The following is a 5,566-nucleotide window of genomic DNA, read 5'->3' as shown; positions in this document are numbered from 1 at the left end:
CACATGCAGATCTTAACTTAAATACGATAATTGACAAACAACACAACTAATACACAGATAATATGGCTCTGAATGAAGAGTATGCTAACACACATAGATTTTCACCATCTTTTCCCATTCTCAGTTTTCCACCATAGGGGTTACAACTCAAAGAATATATCCCCTTTTTATCACACATATTCAGTAAATGTCTTAATTTTAAGTTAGCCTTCAGTTTTCATATCTTCATCTGACAGTGGGTTTTTGCTTCCGCGTAACTGGTATACTTCCCCTGTTTTTACTTGGGTTACTTAGTTACACTGCTAGCTGCACCTCTGTATATTATATCCATCACTAGCCGGTTAGTTATTCATGTATGGTTTTAGCTTAAAATCAGGTGCGGAGCATTTCAATCAACTTTGAACCATAAAACTAATTCACTTCGTATTGGTCAGGAGGTGTCCTATAATGAACAGGCAGGCACACCCTCCCAGTGAGTTCATCTGATCTCATAAACATTTAAATATTTTATGCTTTTTTTAAATATTCATGCTGAAACTTGTTTGAGTTTCTATTTTGAAGTACTGTACTCATGAAATGAGAGCTTTTTCCAAGGCATTGAAATCCAGGAAAAGGGGAGTGGGAGCACTTTGTTGAACAGACAGACTTTGTCCCTCCCACCCTGATGCGCACAGCAGGCTTTGTAAGACAAGAAGAATGACTTGAATTTTTTTTTTCCTAGTTTTGATTTCATCCTTTTTCTCTATTTTGGCAGTTAGTTGGCATTCTAAACAGCTTAAGGCTCGCAGGAAATACAGCTTCCTGCAAGACAAAATCATAATTGTTTGTCTTTTATCTCCCATTCCCCCAAATCCTCCCTTTGCTGGTGGTCATTTATGCACTTTTGTGAGTTGTAACTGTGTAAATGTTCCTGTTTCCTAGAAATGACCATCTATTCTCAGACACCTAAGATGACCTTGAAGGTACTATGTGTAGGGTTTTCTTGTTATTGCATCTTTGTCAGATGTAGTGATTTGTTATGGAACATTATAAATAATTGGCTCCTTCCTGTACAGATGCTAACCAGGTTTTGGACTTAACACTAACCACCAGTAGGATGGTTAAAAATAATGGCTGGTGGCAATTATGTCAGACTGTCCTAATACCCAGTCCAGCTGAAAGTCATTATTCTTGACGGGTTACTCTTGAAATCTTTGAATTAACTGTCCATTGGCCATGGAAGAGAAAAAATAGTTTCTGTACTCTTTGAATAATTCTGTGTATAATTTGCCAGTTGCTGTCTGAATTGTGTGAGGCATTGCTTTGTATTGGAGATGCCACACTGTCCTCTCTGTAAAATGAGCTGCGGAAATCTGAATTTTTGTGCAACACAAAAAGAAGCAGCAGCAGAGATATAAGACGCAAAGCTGAGCTGAAGTGACAGTGGCAATAATGCAACATTTCATTTCACCTGGTCATCAAATTTGGCTTATCGGCCAAACCTTTCTAGCCCACCACTCGTGGATGGATCACTGGCTGCGAATATAGATTGGCTAACAATGCACCAGTGTTTGAATTACTTGTGTCGTGTTACTGTAATGCAATAATGAAATTAGTGTCATATTATGGAAATCCTACACCTACTACCTGCAGCTTCGAAAACTTTATTTCGTGTGTATTGGCTCAATGCTTGCGAATTTTGTACAGTGGATGTAAATAATACAAAAGAAAAAACACAGGAGTCATGTAGAAACAAAGGCATGTTCACATTCATGTGAATGTGAAATATGTGGCTCCAACAAACAAATTATAAAGCTCTATTTTTTGCTGTCGAATCAACATTAGACTCGCCTTTGGTGTAAGGACATCACCATGAAATTGTTATTGAGCCCAGGGCCAAACCACACCTCACTGCTGCTTTTGCACCATTTTCTGCCAGTGTCTCCTGTTGTTCTCAGTAACTGATTGGCCGGATTTCATTGACTGATTGGCACTTGACATTTACTGTGATTGAAAATTGTAGGCGACTGAACCTGAGCATTGCAGTGAAAAGTCAAATGCAGCTACCACATGATCAGGAGATATATAGTAAACTATGAATTAAACCGTCTACACATGCTCAAAGGTGAGCAGTACTGGGGTACACAAAGATTTATTACCATTTTTGTTAGTATTTAAAAGGAGTGTTGACGTTCTGAGGTATATTTAGCCTTCTAATTAGTCACCACATTTAATAGCAATTAGAAACGTACATTTTGCAGTATCATTCTACAGGGAAGAGGTACAGCTGTCCTCTACCAGGTGCTAAATAACTAATATGGTCTTTCAGTTTAAGACTTGCACATGTACATCAATGCAAACACAGTATGCAAGTACACAGACAAATCATTCTCCACTCATTGAACAGGTCTGCATAAGATGTGGGTTTCCCTCTTTGATTTTTGTTTTCCTTTTTCTTACTGAATGACCCCTAACTTTATTGTAGACTCCCAACTATGGAAAATGAACACCAGCTAAGTGCTTGGCTGTGGCTGATAAGTCTTTGTACTTACACACAGCTAGTGTCTTTTGTATTTTAGAAAGCGGTTAGGCTGGTAGAAGCAATGAAAGCAGCTAGTGAATTTTAGGGTCCACCAGCTACTTTGACCAGAATGAGCAATGAGCTTCCTGCCCTGTGGATAGTCCAAATACTTCTCAGAGAGGATCCATGGTCTCCTCCCCATGTGATGTGGACTTGGAGGCTGACAGTTAGATGACCTGTATGACAGGTGGTTTTGTTTAACATGTCAGTAAGTTGGTCTAACCATAGAGTTTGGTTTTGTGTTAGTTTTTCCTCCATCCATGCGTACGTATGGCCAACTCAATAAAGTAGTCTCCAGATGTCCATTCATTTCCTCCATGCAGAGAAAAGTCAGCCCTGCGTGCACCAATGCTGCCTCATGTTGGTGTTGCAAGGAAAAGCAAGTTGGTGGCAAGCACCAACATCTGCCCACATGCTTGTACTGTATATAATGCAGTATGTTCCCAGTGCTTTAGCATCTTGAGTTGGTTCAGATGAGCTTAAACTAGCGATCTGGGATTTTGTGGTCACCAGACTTTGAGATTTGGGTGTGTGCTCATCTCCGTTAGGTCAACATCTTAGCAACTATCTCTGCAGGATTTTATTTTTGGAGCTTCCTCTGTTGAATGGTCAAGCCTGCTGCTACTGCATCATGCTTATAGGTAGCGGGGGATGGGAATGATTATACAATTACACAGTCAAGTGCTGGAGCGTTCACTGCTTTGATCCACATTAAACAGCACGAGTCATCTGACTGAGCAAATGCCAATCTTGGTTGATGAGTCATCCAAAAGGCAAAATATACAACGTGTATATTCATATTGTGGCAAACAGTTGTCATGCAACATGTGCATTACATTTCTGGCATTTGCACATCTTAGCTTAGTCTGTTACAGGAGGTAATATTAATTGGCAGTGAAATTATTTAGAATTCCCATCCTCCATGTAACAGCAATGCGTTTAAGTTTTGCCATTTTGTTTTTTTAACATTTTGCTATGAGCTTAGGTCATTTAGTGGATGATAAATAGATACAGTGAACACATTAAAAACAAAAAAAGCTATACAGTCAGCGCAGGTTCTGTGTGCTAAGCCACTTTATGCTTTGTTGATCAGTTGGCACGAGCTGGTGGTTGGGTATTTCAGTTTTTTAGCATTTGTTTTAGGGTATGTGTGGCCACATGTGTATGCTTTTATGCACATGTGTAATGAATCTGTCTGCAGCTATGCCTTTTGACTGGCAGATACTATAGCTTTGGCGGTGATGTGCTGAGCACTGTTAAATTGGTTTGTTGAGCAAAATAATCAAAGGATGCACAGAGGAAAAGGGGCCAAGTTGGAGGGGTGATTCACTGGCGTGTTGATGTGATGCTTTATCAACGCAACCCAGCCTCCTCGCTTTCTCCACTTTGCCCCATCTCCACTGCTTTACTTTAAACTTAACAAATGCTTATTCACTCACCCACGTGGGCTGAAATTGACTGGGCTTTGCGTTGGAGTAGACTTGTAAAATAAACCTATGATTCTTGGACTGTTTGAAAAGGATGTGAAGCTTTTCGTGGGACAAGCATTGGAGAGCTGTAAGGAAGGGGTTCAGCGCAGTGTGTCCCTCTTTGCTTACTTTACTTGACGGCAGAGCAGCAGCGATCCACGGCCGCCATGGGAGACCGCCGGATCGCACCGCACCGCCCACAAATGTTTGTCGTTGCAACCGTGTGCACTCAAGGCAGACGCATGCTGTGACCTTTTGACTGTGTAGCAGTATTGTTGTCGCCACCTTTGTTACATTTTGAAAATGACTCGCTTTTTGAAAATAAAGACATTTTTTTGAAATGGATCGCAGGCTGTGACTGAAGAATTGATCATCGTGTATAGATTAGATATCAGGGCGGTGTTTTTACCTATTGACACAGGCCCCCCTGGAGCCAAGGCCCATCCCATTAGGATCAATGAGGCAGTGTGTGCTATGCAGCCTTGAAACCACCACCCTCACTGGTTTATTTATCACTGCCAAGTTGTTTGCGGATGTGGCTGTTTTTAAATGCAGGGCCACTCAGTCCCCAGCGCTTGTTTGTCATGTATGTTGTGATTATTGTGCAGCACACTAAAGAGTGTGCTCCAACCTTGGCCTGTGTAGTGCATACTAAAGAGGGGCCCTTATAGGAATGGAATGACAGCTCGTGTGGAGAGGGGAGGACTGGTCACTGGAGAGAGAAGTAGACCAGTGTGTGGCCCCCTCTTGGTGCTCAAGCTGTGCATTGGTGCTTTTTTATAGGGTCCCCCTGACCCTTAACATGTCTGCTTTGGTTTCCAAGACACAGTGAAATGCATATACGAGTGAAATGCGAATAAGGAATGAGTTAACAGACCTGCTCTTTTTCAGTTGCATTTGTTTGGTTGTTTTCTGCAACCAGGTCCACTGCAACCTGTTGTGTGTTTACTGAGTCATATGTTGCTGTAGCTGGATCCTACCAGCAATAAAAAACAAAGCCTTCAGAATCTGTTTTAGGTTATGAGGGAGAAATGGTGGCTCTAATTGTAGACACAGTGCAAAGGCCGATAGTATCCACACACCTGGTTTGCAGGAGACACCTCTGAGCAGGACCTGGTTACACTGAATGAACTTGATGGGAGGGATCAACTGAATACAATTGCTCTCTTTAAGGATGTTGTTGTTGGTGTTTACGGTTGGAGGAATTGTGAAGGGAGAGAGAAAGAGGGAAGAAAAGAAGGACAGGGACTTAAAGAACTCGGATCAGGTGTTAGTATGTCGATCAAGAATAAAAACAGAAAACCTATTTTCCGGTAGATCTAGAATCTTCCTTAATTGTTTACTCTTCATTATACAGAAATTCACACACTGTTTTCTTTGTCTTGTTTCCTGTCTCCCTCTTCTCTGACTATGCTATTCATCTTTTGTTTATTACAAAGTATTAAACAAATACAAGAACTGTAAAATCAGAATGGAATCTGTCACTCTTATTTTTAATTTTTTCTCTCTTTCTCTTGTGTCTGTTCTTTGTCCTGTT

This window comes from Epinephelus lanceolatus, chromosome 16, assembly GCF_041903045.1.
Source record: "Epinephelus lanceolatus isolate andai-2023 chromosome 16, ASM4190304v1, whole genome shotgun sequence".
Lineage (NCBI taxonomy): Eukaryota > Metazoa > Chordata > Actinopteri > Perciformes > Serranidae > Epinephelus > Epinephelus lanceolatus.
Note: the sequence above shows the minus strand (reverse complement) of the source record.